This window comes from Populus alba, chromosome 19 (genome assembly GCF_005239225.2).
Source record: "Populus alba chromosome 19, ASM523922v2, whole genome shotgun sequence".
Lineage (NCBI taxonomy): Eukaryota > Viridiplantae > Streptophyta > Magnoliopsida > Malpighiales > Salicaceae > Populus > Populus alba.
This window is the reverse complement of record NC_133302.1, coordinates 8,779,907-8,796,251: the sequence shown is the minus strand read 5'-3', so window position 1 is coordinate 8,796,251 and position 16,345 is coordinate 8,779,907. Positions and strand designations below refer to the sequence as shown.

At 37.2% G+C, this 16,345-nt stretch overlaps 1 long non-coding RNA gene and 1 pseudogene across 2 annotated transcripts; both read left to right on the top strand.

The window, feature by feature from the left end:
- The first annotated feature begins 2,583 nt into the window (after positions 1 to 2,583).
- LOC118046776 (uncharacterized) lies at positions 2,584 to 6,505 on the top strand (annotated as a pseudogene).
- An 876-nt stretch (positions 6,506 to 7,381) lies between these two features.
- Positions 7,382 to 16,093, top strand: LOC118046722 (uncharacterized). 2 transcript variants are annotated; one of them, XR_004687227.2, is made up of 9 exons: positions 7,382 to 8,859; positions 9,631 to 10,655; positions 10,742 to 10,765; positions 11,586 to 11,915; positions 12,056 to 12,347; positions 12,471 to 12,816; positions 13,163 to 14,784; positions 15,172 to 15,699; positions 15,924 to 16,093. It is a non-coding gene; the product is annotated as an uncharacterized lncRNA (long non-coding RNA). The 2 variants fall into 2 exon arrangements; XR_004687228.2 differs by having other exon boundaries at positions 11,586 to 11,930.
- The last annotated feature ends 252 nt before the right edge of the window (positions 16,094 to 16,345 follow it).

The window sequence follows — 16,345 nt, the reverse complement described above, 5'->3', positions numbered from 1 at the left end:
GAACTTGAAAAGCAGCATGATTGCCTTTAGGCAAGATAACCTGTATGCTGTTCTGGTTTTTCAGAGAAACATGATCCATCATCCTTCTATACCTTTGTATGGATGTATAGCTACGTTATGGAGCAACAACATGCTCCAATGTAGGCAATTCTGGAGGCAATTGGGTCTTGGTTAGAAACTATAGAAAACAAATTGAAAAAAAAAATGCAGCGGAAATAAAAAAAGAAAAAAAAAAATCCATGGCATTGATGGGTGGAGGCACAAGGGGAGCAGTATGGATGATATTGAGCACCATGTTTGAAAGCTAGTCACTATGTGAAGGATGGTACCAAAGAGCTCAAAAGGATGCTAAAGATCACCAGAAGAGCAGCAGGAAATGGATGTGTAAATCGGTATCGATTCTCCTAGTTTGATAATCATTCTTGTGATTGTTTATACTATTGTCACTAGCTTCCTAGCTCAGACTCTTGAATTGGAGGGCCTTATGGAGGATTTAATGACCTGTTATTCCTTCTAGCTTTTCTTGCTTTACTTTTGGAGGATTATGCTTTAATCCCTTATTTTTTGGGCCAGATTAAGTGGGGAGGGGGTTTGGTTTTCTCTCGTCATTGCTTTTCTCTTTGAGTAAATGGTAGGATTTAATGTTGTGATGTAAATTTAGAAAAATTGCTTTATTATTTATGCTCGTTCTTTGCTCCAATCCTGGAAGAGTTTACATTCTGGACAGACAATTTTAGAAGAGGTGTCTTTAGGGAAAGAAAAATATGAACTTGAAAAAGCCAACAGGATTACCTTTAAGCAAGATAGCCTGCATGTTGTTCTGGTTTTTCAGAGAAACATGATCCATCATCCTTCTATACCTTTGTATGGATGTATAGGTACGTTATGGAGCAACATCATGCTCCAATGTAGGCAATTCAGGAGGCAATTGGGTCTTGGTTAGAAACTATAGAAACAAATTGAAAAAAAAAAAATGCAGCAGAAATAAAAAAGAAAAAAAAAATCCAGATTTCCTTTTCTGGAGACTCGAAAAGATTTAGCTGTGCATGAATAAGAAGACTCAATATTTTTTCAACTTCTTTTATTATCTGTGCTGCTGAATTTGTTGAAGTCTCTTCCTATGCTTTTGGCTGCCATCTCAAGTTCAAGCCCGCTGCTTTCTGGCAGAAACTTGATAGTGAAGGGGAAATTACCAGTCATCTTGATTGTGAAGGAACTCATTGTCATGATTGTAGAGCATTGCAGGATAGACTGGATCTTGCAAAACCTCTGTACAGTTGATCGGGTGAAAAAGCCAGTATCTGGAGTTCGTATCCTCCAGGACAAGTTCCCGACAAGCTTTTTGGATTCTGTATGGAATTTATGCAATTGGCAGTCAAAAGTATTAAAAGTAGGATTTAGGCCACTAGTGATGAACCACTTCCCAACGAAATCTACAACATTAAAGTTCTTGACAAGAATGGCAGGATCAGGGACGGAATTCCAACATCAGACTTCTAAGGTACACACTTCTTTCATGAGATGAAAACTCATTGAATTCATTAACTACTCAAAAGCTTGATCTGCAAAATATCTAAAGAGGGTTACTCGTTGAAATAACATTATCTAATCTCACTAGGGTATAAGGTTAGAACAAGATTATTGGACAATCAAATACTCAAAAGCTTAAGCTGACAGAGAGGGGTTTGTTTGTTCTAAAAGAGATGTTACACTGTTTCCTTTAAAAGCTTATGCTGTTAGTGATCATTCTGCTTATACATATTCTTTCTGCAGTATCTGTGAGCATCTCAAGAGAAAGAACAGAACTTACCTGGCATTCATTTGCAGTATGGATGCAAGCAACATTAGCTGCACAGTATGGGTTTGCAATGCACTTTGCCAATCTAGCCTGACAATAACAAGCTGGTAAGTAAAAGGTAATGATGAAGGATCAAAATGCACTTGCTGGTTAAATGGAAGGAAATCCCTTTGCTACCAAAAATTTCAACAACTAATTCCCATCATTACCACCACCTCCTTATCAAATCTCAATAATAATTTCTTTGCTTCAATACTGGAGGTTTACATTCTGTGCAGACAGTTGTTTTAGAACAGGTGTCTGCAATGACTTTTAGGGAAAGAAATTATGAACTTGAAAAGCAGCAGGATTGCCTTTAGGCAAGATAACCTGTATGTTGTTCTGGTTTTTCAGAGAAACATGATCCATCATCCTTCTTTACCTTTGTTATGGGTGTGTTTTTGGAGCAACTTCATGATCCAATGTAAGGTACGTTATGGAGCAACATCATGATCCCATGTAGGGAATTCAGGACGCAATTGGGTCTTGGTTAGAAACCATAGAAACAAATTGAAAAAATAAATGCAGCAGAAAAAAAAAAGAAAAAGAAAAAAATCCAGATTTCCTTTCTGCCTGGGATGGTTGCAAGGAAACTAGACATTTATAACTATGTAAGTTGTCTCTGCAACAGAAAAAATTTCAGTTGCATTGATCTCTCAAGTGAAAATCATGGAGTAGTTTTTTTAGCTCACGGGCATTTGGGCTAGCTTTTGGAGGCATAAGTAATAATAAGGTCACAAGTTGTCATGATTAGGAGAGGATTTCTTTCCTCAACTAAGCTTGCCTTCCTGCACACAACAATCTTCTTCTTTCATGTCTTGTCATTAGATGGCTTCCCTTCACCGAATGGCACATCAGGTTTTCCTTGATCTCCTCCATCCTTTTCCTTTTCTTTTCTAGTATTCATATGCTTTGAATAATTAAATAACAAAAAATGGAAGAAGTTTCTATGTATATGCCCTTGGCTCTAACAACGAACTTTAATTGCAGGTAACTGCGTCTTGGACTTCAAGGAATTCCCTTACGAACCAACCGGTGAATGCATAGGCCACCAGGAGAAAATCAAGGACTGGACAGCTTCAGCACAACATTATGCTGTCGTAATCTCCTCAGCGATCTGACCAAACTCTTAGCGTCGCGTGCAATATCGAACCCAAATGTTGACATCTTGATTCCAAAAGATCAATGGATGGAATGTATCCATGGCTTTCCTGGACAAAACTCTGTATCACCGACTTCTTGTGGTTTTGATGACCTCTACAATGAGAGAAGTGCTTGCTCGAGATTTTCTTTGTCATCGATAACGGAACAGTGGTATTACAAAAAAGCATTAGCTTCGTGCATGAATTTTAGCTCTTCATACGATTATGGGTGTAGCAGCTGCATAGAGGCAATACCCGATTTCAGGGATTATCAGTTAAGAATATCAAATGTCAACGCTAATGACAAGAAGACAAAAATATTATGTGGGGTGGCAGTTCTTATTTCTGTTGTGGCTGAAAATTTGAAGAATAGTGCTTGGATTGATGATTTCTACAGGTGTTTGCCAGCTTCAGATGCATTTAGTAAGGGCCATTGCTGCTTCTTTTATATCTTATTTCTCGATTTACTTCCCATTTCACTTCCTGATGCTTAGAGTCTATGAACAGATGAAGGATACAAGCAAATCAAATGTAAGTACAACTATTCTGTTTTCTCATTGAATAATTTCTTGGAATTTTATTTGGTCGCGTGGATCATCGTGTGAAGGATAAACACTCATAAAGATATTTAGCTTATCAGATTCTCTGGTGAAAGTGATATTTGCTTTTTTTATAGCAATCATCACATTATTGCTGGTCTTTCTTTTGATAAAATACGTGAGCAAGGGCAAGAAGAAGCGTCCTAAGCCTGTAACTCAATCTAAAGAGATCACCACATGGTCTGGCTTATATAGATTCTCCAAGGCTGAGATTGAGAATGCCATTAACCACAGCAAGGTGAGGAAGAGCCTAGGGAGAGGAAGCGCTGGGGAAGTTTACAAAGGTGTTCTACCAAGTGGCCAAGCAGTAGCCATTAAGCACATTCATAAAAGCAACTCATGTGATTCTTTCCAGGGTTAGGCATCCAAATCTTGTTTGTCTCTTTGGTTACTGCATCGAAGGAGACGACCGGTATCTTGTATATGAATATTGTGCAGCTGGGAATTTGTCTCAACATCTCCTAAGTAACTTCCTATGAATCTCTAATTAACGTTTCAGTGTTTTTTGTTTAACATCTTGAGTTAATGGGTGCTTCCAGATGATGCCTGCTTTGTGTTGTCGCTAGGGTGTTTCTGATCATATGCCTCAATCTATTTTATCCAGGTAAAGATACTGCACTGACATGGGAAAGAAGAGTTACGATCCTAAGAGACTGTGCTATTGGATTGAGATACCTTCACCATTTTATAGATTGAGGGTGTAGCAGCTGCATAGAGGCAATATATCCGATTTGAGGGATTATCAGTTACGAATATCAAATGTCAGCGCTAATGACAAGAAGGCAAAAATAGTATGTGGGGTGGCAGTTCTTATTTCTGTTGTGGCTGAAAATTTGAAGAATAGCGCTTGGATTGATGATTTCTATAGGTGTTTGCCAGCTTCAGATGCATTCAGTAAGGGCCATTACTACTTCTTTTAAATCTTATTTCTCGATTTACTTCCCATTTAACTTCCTGATGCTTAGAGTATTGTCTATGAAGAGATGAAGGATACATGCAAGTCAAATGTAAATACAACTATTCTGTTTTCTCATTGAAAGAGTTTATTCATTTCTTGGAATTTTATATGGTCGCGTGGATCATCTTGTGAAGGATAAACACTCATAAAGATCTTTAGCTTATCAGATTATCTGATGAAAGTGGTATTTGCTATTTTTATAGCAATCATCACATTGTTGCTGGTCTTTCTTCTGATAAAATACGTGAGCAAGGGCAAGAAGAAGCGTCTTAAACCTGTAACTCAATCTTAAACGTGCAATCCAGGAGCATGGGAAAGGGAAGGTGTTGGAGACTGTGGTGGAGATACAGGACAGGCATGATGCTGCCAAAGAGATTGAGAAGAGCTTGTTGGAGCTGCACCAGGTGTTTTTGGACATGGCAGTGATGGTGGAGGCACAAGGCGAGCAGATGGATGATATTGAGCACCATGTGTTTGAAAGCTAGTCACTATGTGAAGGATGGTACCAAAGAGCTCAAGAGTCCTAAAGATCACCAGAAGAGCAGCAGTAAATGGATGTGTATCGGTATCATTCTCCTTTGGTAATCATTCTTGTGATTGTTATACCTATTGTTATTCCTTATGGCTTTCTTGCTTTACTTTTGGAGGATATGCTTGAATCCCTTATTTTGGGGCCAGATTAAGTGGGGAGGGGGTTTGGTTTTCTCTCGTCATTGCTTTTCTCTTTTGAGTAATGATGGGATTTAATGTTGTGATGTAAATTTAGAAAAATTGCTTTATTCTTTATACTCGTTCTTTGCTTCAATACTGGAGGTTTACATTCTGTACAGACAGTTGAGAACAGGTGTCTGCAATGACTTTTAGGGAAAGAAAAATATGAACTTGAAAAGCAGCAGGATTTAGCTGTGCATTTGTGAAATAATAAAAGGCATGCATAAGAAGACTCAATATTTTCTTTTAAGTTGAACTCTATCTGAACTTCGCTTCCATTTTCAGATCACTCAACATATCATATCCATTTCTTCTTTACTTGGTTTTCTTAAGAAAACCTCCTCGTCTTTTTGGAGTTAATAAATCCTTCTGCCAATCTCCGGAACAAGCTCAACCCAGTCTACGTATACTATGAAAAGGAGGGGGTTTGGTTTTCTTCCTCTCAGTTTCTTCAACTTCCTTTATTATCTCATCTGTGCTTTCCTCTTCTATTTCTTCAACTTCCTTTATTATCTGTGCTGATGAATTTGTTGAAGTCTCTACGGGCTGCCATCTCAAGTTCAAGCACGATGCTTTCTGGCAGAACTGCACTTCTTGTGTACACAACGTCCCATGCATCATATCTGCCTCGGTAGTACACAAATATGTAATTATCTAGTTTATTTTCTATCTTCGATTGACAGAATATATCTGGAGACATAATTATAATAGCCATTAATCTATCTAGTTTCTGATGCTTAATGATGACTCAGCATTATATTTTTGCAGGAAGTACTTGAAATGGTTTGACTTGAATAGACAATGAAATTGACCAAAAAAAAAAAGGGGAATGGGGAGAAGGAGATGACTCAGCATTATATTTTTGCAGGAAGTACTTGAAATGGTTTGACTTGAATAGACAATGAAGTTGACCAAAAAAAAAGAGGAGAATGGTGAGAAGGAGATGACTCAGCATTATATTTTTGCAGGAAGTACTTGAAATGGTTTGACTTGAATAGACAATGAAATTGACCAAAAAAAAAAGGAGAATGGGGAGAAGGAGATTACAAAGTCATCTTAATAGTGAACGAACTCATTGTCATGATTGTAGAGCATTGCAGGATACACTGGATCTTGCACAAACCTCTGTACAGTTGATTGGGTGAAAAGGCCACCAGTGACGAACCACTTCCCAACGAAATCTGCAACATTAAAGTTCTTGACAAGAAAGGCAGGATTAGGGACGGAATCCCCGAACATCAGACTTCTGAGGTACACACTTCTTTCATGAGACTTCACACTCATTGAATTCATCAACAAGACTGTTTTCAAATAGGTCCCCACATTTGATCTGCAAAATATCTAAAGATTTCTGAGGTACACTGTTTCCTTTAAAAGCTTCTTATGCTGTTAGTGAGCATTCTGCTTATACATATTCTTTCTGCAGTATCTGCGAGCATCTCAAGAGAAAGAACAGAACTCACCTGGCATTCCGTCTCATCAGGCCGGTTAATTGCATGTATGGAGGCAAGCAACGTTAGCAGCACAAGATGGGTTTGCAATGCACTTTGCCAATTCTAGCCTGGCAATAACAAGCTGGTAAGTAAAAGACAATGATGAAGGATCAAAATGCACTTGCCGGTTAAATGGAAGGAAATCCCTTTGCTACCAAAAATTTCAACAACTAATTCCCATCAACACCACCACCTCCTCATCAAATCTCAACAGAAAATGCTAACCTAAACCCATTTATATACTAGTGTATCTTTTGAATTGCATAATAGTACGCTACCGTAAACCACATTCAGACATATTACTGAAATATATCCTACATAAAATGTTAAACCATGATTTTAAGGATATTTTTATACTGAAATGTTAGAAATTTAACTTTTATTAGAATTATGTCGTTCGCTGTTCTCTAACATTAGATGATTATGATATTTGACCTCCTCTACAAACCAAACAGCTAAAAAAAAGTTATTCACCACTAGTTCTGTTGCTTAACATAGAGGCTCTGATTTGAATAATAAAATACCGGAATGGGAAATCCAAAGCAGCACCAAAAATAGCTTCAGGTAAACATTTTAAATTAATAAAGTTAGCTTTATTTGACTACCAGACCTTATCACTCTCCCGTATTGTTGTCTAGAAGACCTTATCGACTGAATGTATCTCAATTTTCTGCTATTTGGCTAAATTTTCAACCCAACTACCCCATGAAAATGAAGCCCCTGTCACCTATGAAATCTGTCATCACTTGCAAGTCCTGATCTGGCAACGCAAGAACTGCTCCTAATACATTGTTCTTGGGACAAACAATTGCCGTCGACGCCATCCTTCAGTTTGTGGAATTTCAATTTCAATCTGAGAATGATAAATTTCTATCAGTCATGCACTAATTTGTTCATTCAATTATTTATTGCTTTATTCTTTATGGAGGTTTACATTCTGTACAGACAGTTGTTTTAGAACAGGTGTCTGCAGTGACTTTTAGGGAAAGAAATATATGAACTTGAAAAGCAGCTGGATTGCCTTTAGGCAAGATAACCTGTATGTTGTTCTGTTTTTTCAGAGAAACATGATCCATCATCCTTCTTCACCTTTGTATGGGTGCGTTTGTGGAGCAACTTCATGTTCCAATGTAAGGTACGTTATGGAGCAACATCATGATACAGTGTAGGGAATTCAGGAGGCAATTGGGTCTTGGTTAGAAAATATATAAACAAATTGAAATAAGAAATGTAGCAGAAAAAAAAAAATCCAGATTTCCCTTTATGGAGACTCAAAAAGATTTAGCTGTGCATTTCTGAAATAATAAAAGGCATGGATAAGAAGACTCAATATTTTCTTTTAAGTTGAACTCTATCTAAACTTCGCTTCCATTTTCAGATCACTCAACATATCATATCCATTTCTTCTTTACTTGGTTTTCTTAAGAAAACTTCCTCGTCTTTTTGGAGTTAATAAATCCTTCTGCCAATCTCTGGAACAAGCTCACCTCAGTCTACCTTTCCTCTTCTATTTCTTCAACTTCCTTTATTATCTGTGCTTTCCTCTTCTATTTCTTCAACTTCCTTATTATCTGTTGAATTTGTTGAAGTCTCTTCCTATGCTTTTGGCTGCCATCTCAAGTTGAAGCACAATGCTTTCTGGCAGAACTACACTTCTTGTGTACACAGCGGCGCCGCCATATCCATCCCATGCATCATTTCTACCTCGGTAGTACACAAATATATAATCATCTTGTTTATTTTCTATCTTCGATTGACAGAATATATTTGGAGACATAATTATAATAGCCATTAATCTATCTAGTTTCTGATGCTTAATGATGACTCAGCATTATATTTTTGCAGGAAGTATTTGACTTGAATAGACAATGAAATTGACCAAAAAAAAAAAAAGGAGAATTGGGAGAAGGAAATCCCAGTCATCTTAATAGTGAACGAACTCATTATCATGATTGTAGAGCGTTGCAGGATACACTGGATCTTGCACAAACCTCTGTACAATTGATGGGGTGAAAAGGCCACTAGTGACGAACCACTTCCCAACGAAATCTGCAATATTAAAGTTCTTGACAAGAAAGGCAGGATTAGGGACGGAATCCCCGAACATCAGGCTTCTGAGGTACACACTTATTTCATGAGACTGCACACTCATTGAATGCTTTCTGGCAGAACTACACTTCTTGTGTACACAGCGGCGCCGCCATATCCATCCCATGCATCATTTCTACCTCGGTAGTACACAAATATATAATCATCTTGTTTATTTTCTATCTTCGATTGACAGAATATATTTGGAGACATAATTATAATAGCCATTAATCTATCTAGTTTCTGATGCTTAATGATGACTCAGCATTATATTTTTGCAGGAAGTATTTGACTTGAATAGACAATGAAATTGACCAAAAAAAAAAAGGAGAATTGGGAGAAGGAAATCCCAGTCATCTTAATAGTGAACGAACTCATTATCATGATTGTAGAGCGTTGCAGGATACACTGGATCTGCACAAACCTCTGTACAATTGATGGGGTGAAAAGGCCACTAGTGACGAACCACTTCCAACGAAATCTGCAATATTAAAGTTCTTGACAAGAAAGGCAGGATTAGGGACGGAATCCCCGAAACATCAGGCTTCTGAGGTACACACTTATTTCATGAGACTGCACACTCATTGAATGCTTTCTGGCAGAACTACACTTCTTGTGTACACAGCGGCGCCGCCATATCCATCCCATGCATCATTTCTACCTCGGTAGTACACAAATATATAATCATCTTGTTTATTTTCTATCTTCGATTGACAGAATATATTTGGAGACATAATTATAATAGCCATTAATCTATCTAGTTTCTGATGCTTAATGATGACTCAGCATTATATTTTTGCAGGAAGTATTTGACTTGAATAGACAATGAAATTGACCAAAAAAAAAAAAGGAGAATTGGGAGAAGGAAATCCCAGTCATCTTAATAGTGAACGAACTCATTATCATGATTGTAGAGCGTTGCAGGATACACTGGATCTTGCACAAACCTCTGTACAATTGATGGGGTGAAAAGGCCACTAGTGACGAACCACTTCCCAACGAAATCTGCAATATTAAAGTTCTTGACAAGAAAGGCAGGATTAGGGACGGAATCCCCGAACATCAGGCTTCTGAGGTACACACTTATTTCATGAGACTGCACACTCATTGAATTCATCAACAAGAACAACATACAGGATTAGGGACGGAATCCCCGAACATCATCCTTCTTTACCTTTGTATGGGTGCGTTTTTTGAGCAACTTCATGTTCCAATGTAGGGAATTCAGGAGGTAATTGGGTCTTGGTTAGAAACTATAGAAACAAATTGAAAAGAGAAATGCAGCAGAAATAAAAAAGAAAAAAGAAAAAAAATCCAGATTTCCTTTTCTCTGCCTGGGATGGTTGCAAGGAAACTAGACATTTATAACTATGTAAGTTGTCTCGGCAACAGAAAAAATTTCAGTTGCATTGATCTCTCAAGTGAAAATCATGGAGTAGTTTTTTTAGCTCATGGGCTTGGCTAGCTTTTGAGGCATAAGTAATAATAAGGTCACAAGTTGTCATGATTAGGAGAGGATTTCTTTCCTCAACTAAGCTTGCCTTCCTGCACACAACAATCTTCTTCTTTCATGTCTTGTCATCAGATGGCTTCCCTTCACCAAATGGCACATCAGGTTTTCTGGGATTTATGGGTGTAGCAGCTGCATAGAGGCAATATCCGATTTCAGGGATTATCAGTTACGAATATCAAATGTCAGCACTAATGACAAGAAGGCAAAAATAGTATGTGGGGTGGCAGTTCTTATTTCTGTTGTGGCTGAAAATTTGAAGAATAGCGCTTGGATTGATGATTTCTACAGGAGTTTGCCAGCTTCAGATGCATTCAGTAAGGGCCATTACTACTTTTAAATCTTATTTCTCGATTTACTTCACATTTCACTTCCTGATGCTTAGAGTATTGTCTATGAACAGATGAAGGATACACGTAAATCAAATGTAAGTACAACTATTCTGTTTTCTCATTGAAAGAGTTTATTCATTTCTTGGAATTTTATATGGTTGCGTGGATCTTTAGCTTATCAGATTCTCTGGTTAAAGTGATATTTGCTATTTTTATAGCAATCATCACATTGTTGCTGGTCTATCAGTATCTCATTCTCCTTTTGATAATCATTCTTGTGAATGTTATACCTATTGTTACTGGCTTTAGCTACTCTTGAATTGGAGGGCCTTATGGAGGATTTAATGACCTGTTATACCTATTGTTACCTATTGTTACTGGCTTTAGCTACTCTTGAATTGGAGGGCCTTATGGAGGATTTAATGACCTGTTATTCCTTATGGATTTCTTGCTTTACTTTTGGAGGATATGCTTTAATCCCTTATTTTGGGGGCAGATTAAGTAGGGAGGGGGTTTGGTTTTCTATCGTCATTGCTTTACTGTTTGAGTAATGGTAGGATTTAATGTTGTGATGTAAATTTAGAAAAGTTGTTTTATTCTTTATGCTTGTTCTTTGCTGCAATCCTGGAAGTTTACATCATCATCCTTCTTTAGCTTTATATGGATGTATAGGGACGTTATGGAGCAACATCATGATCCAATGTAGGGAATTCAGGAGGCAATTGGGTCTTGGTTAGAAACTATAGAAACAAATTGAAAAAAGAAATGCAGTAGAAAAAAAATATCCAGATTTCCCTTTATGGGGGACTCAAAAAGATTTAGCTGCGCATTTGTGAAATAATTAAAGGCATGAATAAGAAGACTCAATATTTTCTTTTGAGTTGAACTCTATCTAAACTTCTCTTCCATTTTCAGATCACTCAACATATCATATCCATTTCTTCTTTACTTGGTTTTCTTAAGAAAACCTCCTAGTCTTTTTGGAGTTAATAAATCCTTCTGCCAGTCTCTCGGGAACAAGCTCAACTCAGTCTACCTATATTATCAAAAGGAGGGGGTTTGGTTTTCTTCAACTTCATTTATTATCTGTGCCTTTCCTCTTCTATTTCTTCAACTTCCTTTATTATCTGTGCTGATGAATTTGTTGAAGTCTCTACGGGTTGCCATCTCAAGTTCAAGCACGATGCTTTCTGGCAGAACTGCACTTCTTGTGTACACAACGTCCCATGCATCATTTCTGCCTTGGTAGTACACAAATATGTAATCATCTTGTTTATTTTTTATCTTCGATTGACAGAATATATCTGAAGACATAATTATGATGATAGCCATTAATCTATCTAGTTTCTGATGCTTAATGATGACTCAGCATTATATTTTTGCAGGAAGCACTTGAAATGGTTTGACTTGAATCCATAATGAAATTGACAAAAAGAAAAAGAAAAAGAAAGGCGAATGGGGAGAAGGAGATTACCGGTCATCTTAATAGTGAAGGAGCTCATTGTCATGATTGTAGAGCATTGCAGGATACACTGGATCTTGCACAAACCTCTGTACAGTTGATCGGGTGAAAAGGCCACTAGTGACGAACCACTTCCCAATGAAATCTGCAACTTTAAAGTTCTTGACAAGAAAGGCAGGATTAGGGACGGAATCCCCGAACATCAGACTTCTAAGGTACACACTTTTTTCATGAGACTGCACACTCATAACAAGACTGTTTTCAAATAGATCTCCACATTTGATCTGCAAAATATCTAAAGAGGGTTACTCGTTCAATACCGTTATATATCTCACCAGGTATAAGGCAGAACAAGATTATTGGACAACCAACTACTCAAAAGCTTAAGCTGACAAAGAGGGGGGTTTGTTTGATCTAAAAGAGATGCCACCCTTTGCCCTGCAGGCCAAGTGCAAATATACGGTACACTGTTTCCTTTAAAAGCTTCTTATGCTGTTAGTGAGCATTCTGCTTATACATATTCTTTCTGCAGTATCTGCAAGCATCTCAAGAGAAAGAACATAACTCACCTGGCATTCAATCTCATCAGGCCCCTTATTGCATGTATGGAGGCAAGCAACGTTAGCAGCACAAGATGGGTTTGCACTGCACTTTGCCAATTCTAGCCTGGCAATAACAAAGCTGGTAAGAAAAAGATAATGATGAAGGATCAAAATGCACTTGCCGGTTAAATGGAAGGAAATCCATTTGCTACCAAAAATTTCAACAACTAATTCCCATCAATACCATCACCTCCTCATAAAATCTCAACAGAAAATGCTAACATAAACCCATTCATATCATCAAATCTCAACAGAAAATGCTAATTTAAACCCATTCATATGCTAATATATCTTTTGAATTGCATTCATATCATCAAATCTCAACAAAAAATACTAACCTAAACCCATTCATATCATCAAATCTTATGAATTGCATTCATATCTTATGCTGTTAGTGAGCATTCTGCTTATACATATTCTTTCTGCAGTATCTGCAAGCATCTCAAGAGAAAGAACATAACTCACCTGGCATTCAATCTCATCAGGCCCCTTATTGCATGTATGGAGGCAAGCAACGTTAGCAGCACAAGATGGGTTTGCACTGCACTTTGCCAATTCTAGCCTGGCAATAACAAAGCTGGTAAGAAAAAGATAATGATGAAGGATCAAAATGCACTTGCCGGTTAAATGGAAGGAAATCCATTTGCTACCAAAAATTTCAACAACTAATTCCCATCAATACCATCACCTCCTCATAAAATCTCAACAGAAAATGCTAACATAAACCCATTCATATCATCAAATCTCAACAGAAAATGCTAATTTAAACCCATTCATATGCTAATATATCTTTTGAATTGCATTCATATCATCAAATCTCAACAAAAAATACTAACCTAAACCCATTCATATCATCAAATCTCAACAGAAAATGCTAACCTAAACTCATTCATATCATCAAATCTCAACAGAAAATGCTAACCTAAACTCATTCATATCATCAAATTTGAACAGAAAATGCTAACCTAAACCCATTCATATGCTATTGTATCCCCATTCATATTATCAAATCTCAACAAAAAATGCTAACCTAAACTCATTCATATCATCAAATCTCAACAGAAAATGCTAACCTAAACCCATTCATATACTATTGTATCCCCATTCATATCATCAAATCTCAACAGAAAATGCTAACCTAAACCCATTCATATGCTAGTGTATCTTTTGAATTGCATAACAGTATGCCACTGTAAACCACATTTAGATAGATTACTGAAATATATCCTCCATAAAATGTTAAACCATGATTTTAAGGATATTTTCATACTGAAATGTTAGAAATTTAACTTATATTAGAATTATATCATTCACTGTTCTCTAACATTAAAGGATTATGATGTTTGACCTACTCTACAATCCAAACAGCTAAAAAAAGGTTATTCACCACTAATTCTGTTGCTTAACATAGAGGCTCTGATTTGAATAATAAAATATCGGTATGGGCAATCCAAAGTAGCACCAAAAATAGCTTCAGGTAAACATTTTAAATTAATAAATTTGTTCATTCAATTATTCATTCTTCTGTTTCAAACCAACCAGTCGACTTGGAGTTACAATTGCTGAAGGCACTAATTTGTTCCTTCAATTCAAATTTTACATGTTATCAAAGAGCCATTCAACTCATCAATAGATCCAAAATTTCTATGGTACGGTCTCGGTCTAAGTCAAACACAGCATTGGCATTTACATGCATTGTCCACCTTCTGCTAAAATAAGAAAAGATTGATTGCTAAACGTGTGCAAAGAAGAAAAAAGAAAAAGAATCAAAGAAGCATTTACATACATTGAAAGAAGAATACAAGCATCATCTAAGTTAGTAGCTGAAAACAAGCTGCATCAACAATGACATTGGGTTCTTAAGGGTACAAAACTTAAACACGGTGAGAAATGGGGAGGGGGGCTAACCTTGAAGAGGAGGTGGAGCTTTTCATGGCAGCAAGGGAAAAAGTGGATGCAAGTGCCAAAATAGGTGAAAAAAGAGCGCGAGGAGGTCTGTGAAGGCAGTGAAGGTGGAAAAGACAGACATCATCGTGTGGACTCTAACCATGTAATGTTTTCGTTTTCTTCCTCCTCTCTGTTTTTTAGTTAGTTACTAATTTTCCTCCTCTCAGTTTCTTCAACTTCCTTTATTATCTCATCTGTGCTTTCCTCTTCTATTTCTTCAACTTCCTTTATTATCTGTGCTGATGAATTTGTTGAAGTCTCTTCCTATGCTTTTGGCTGCCATCTCAAGTTCAAGCACAATGCTTTCTGGCAGAACTGCACTTATTGTGTACACAATGCATCATTTCTGCCTCGGTAGTAACAAATATGTAATCATCTTGTTTATTTTCTATCTTCGATTGACAGAATATATGTTGAGACATAATTATGATAGCCATTAATCTATCTAGATTCTGATGCTTAATGATGACTCAGCATTATATTTTTGCAGGAAGTACTTGAAATTGTCTGACTTGAATCCATAATGAAATTGACAAAAAGAAAAAGAAAAAGAAAGGAGAATGGGGAGAAGGAGATTACCAGTCATCTTAATAGTGAAGGAACTCATTGTCATGATTGTAGAGCATTGCAGGATACACTGGATCTTGCACAAACCTCTGTACAGTTGATCGGGTGAAAAAGCCAGTATCTGGAGTTCGTATCCTCCAGGACAAGTTCCCGACAAGCTTGTTGGATTCTGTATGGAACTTATGCAAAATGGCAGTCGAAGGTATCAAAAGTAGGATTTAGGCAATCGGGTGAAAAAGCCAGTATCTGGAGTTCGTATCATCCTCCAGGACAAGTTCCCGACAAGCTTGGTGGATTCTCTGTATGGAACTTATGCAATTGGCAGTCAAAGGTATCAAAAGTAGGATTTAGGCCACTAGTGATGAACCACTTCCCAACAAAATCTGCAACATTAAAGTTCTTGACAAGAATGGCAGGATCAGGGACGGAATTCCAACATCAGACTTCTGAGGTACACACTTCTTTCATGAGACTGCACACTCATTGAATTCATTAACAAGACTGTTTTCAAATATGTCCCCACATTTGATCTGCAAAATATTTAAAAACTTACGAGGTACACACTTCTTTCATGAGACCGCACACTCGTTGAATTCTTCAAATAGGTCCTACATTTAACCTGCAAAATATCTGAAGAGGGTTACTCGTTGAATACCATTATCCATCTCACCCCAGGTATAAGGCAGAACAAGATTATTAGACAACCAACTACTCAAAAGCTTAAGCTGACAGGGAGGGGGGTTTGTTTGATCTCCCTTTGCCCTGCAGGCCAAGTGCAAATATATGGTACACTGTTTCCTTTAAAAGCTTATGTTGTTACTGAGCATTCTGCTTATACATATTCTTTCTACAGTATCTGCGAGCATCTCAAGAGAAAGAACAGAACTCACCTAGCATTCAGTCTTATCAGGCCAGTTAATTACATGTATGGAGGCAAGCAACGTTAGCAGCACAAGATGGGTTTGCAATGCACTTTGCCAATTCTAGCCACGCAATAACAAAGCTGGTAAGTAAAAGATAATGATGAAGGATCAAAATGCACTTGCCGGTTAAATGGAAGGAAATCCCTTCGCTACCAAAAATTTCAAGAACTAATT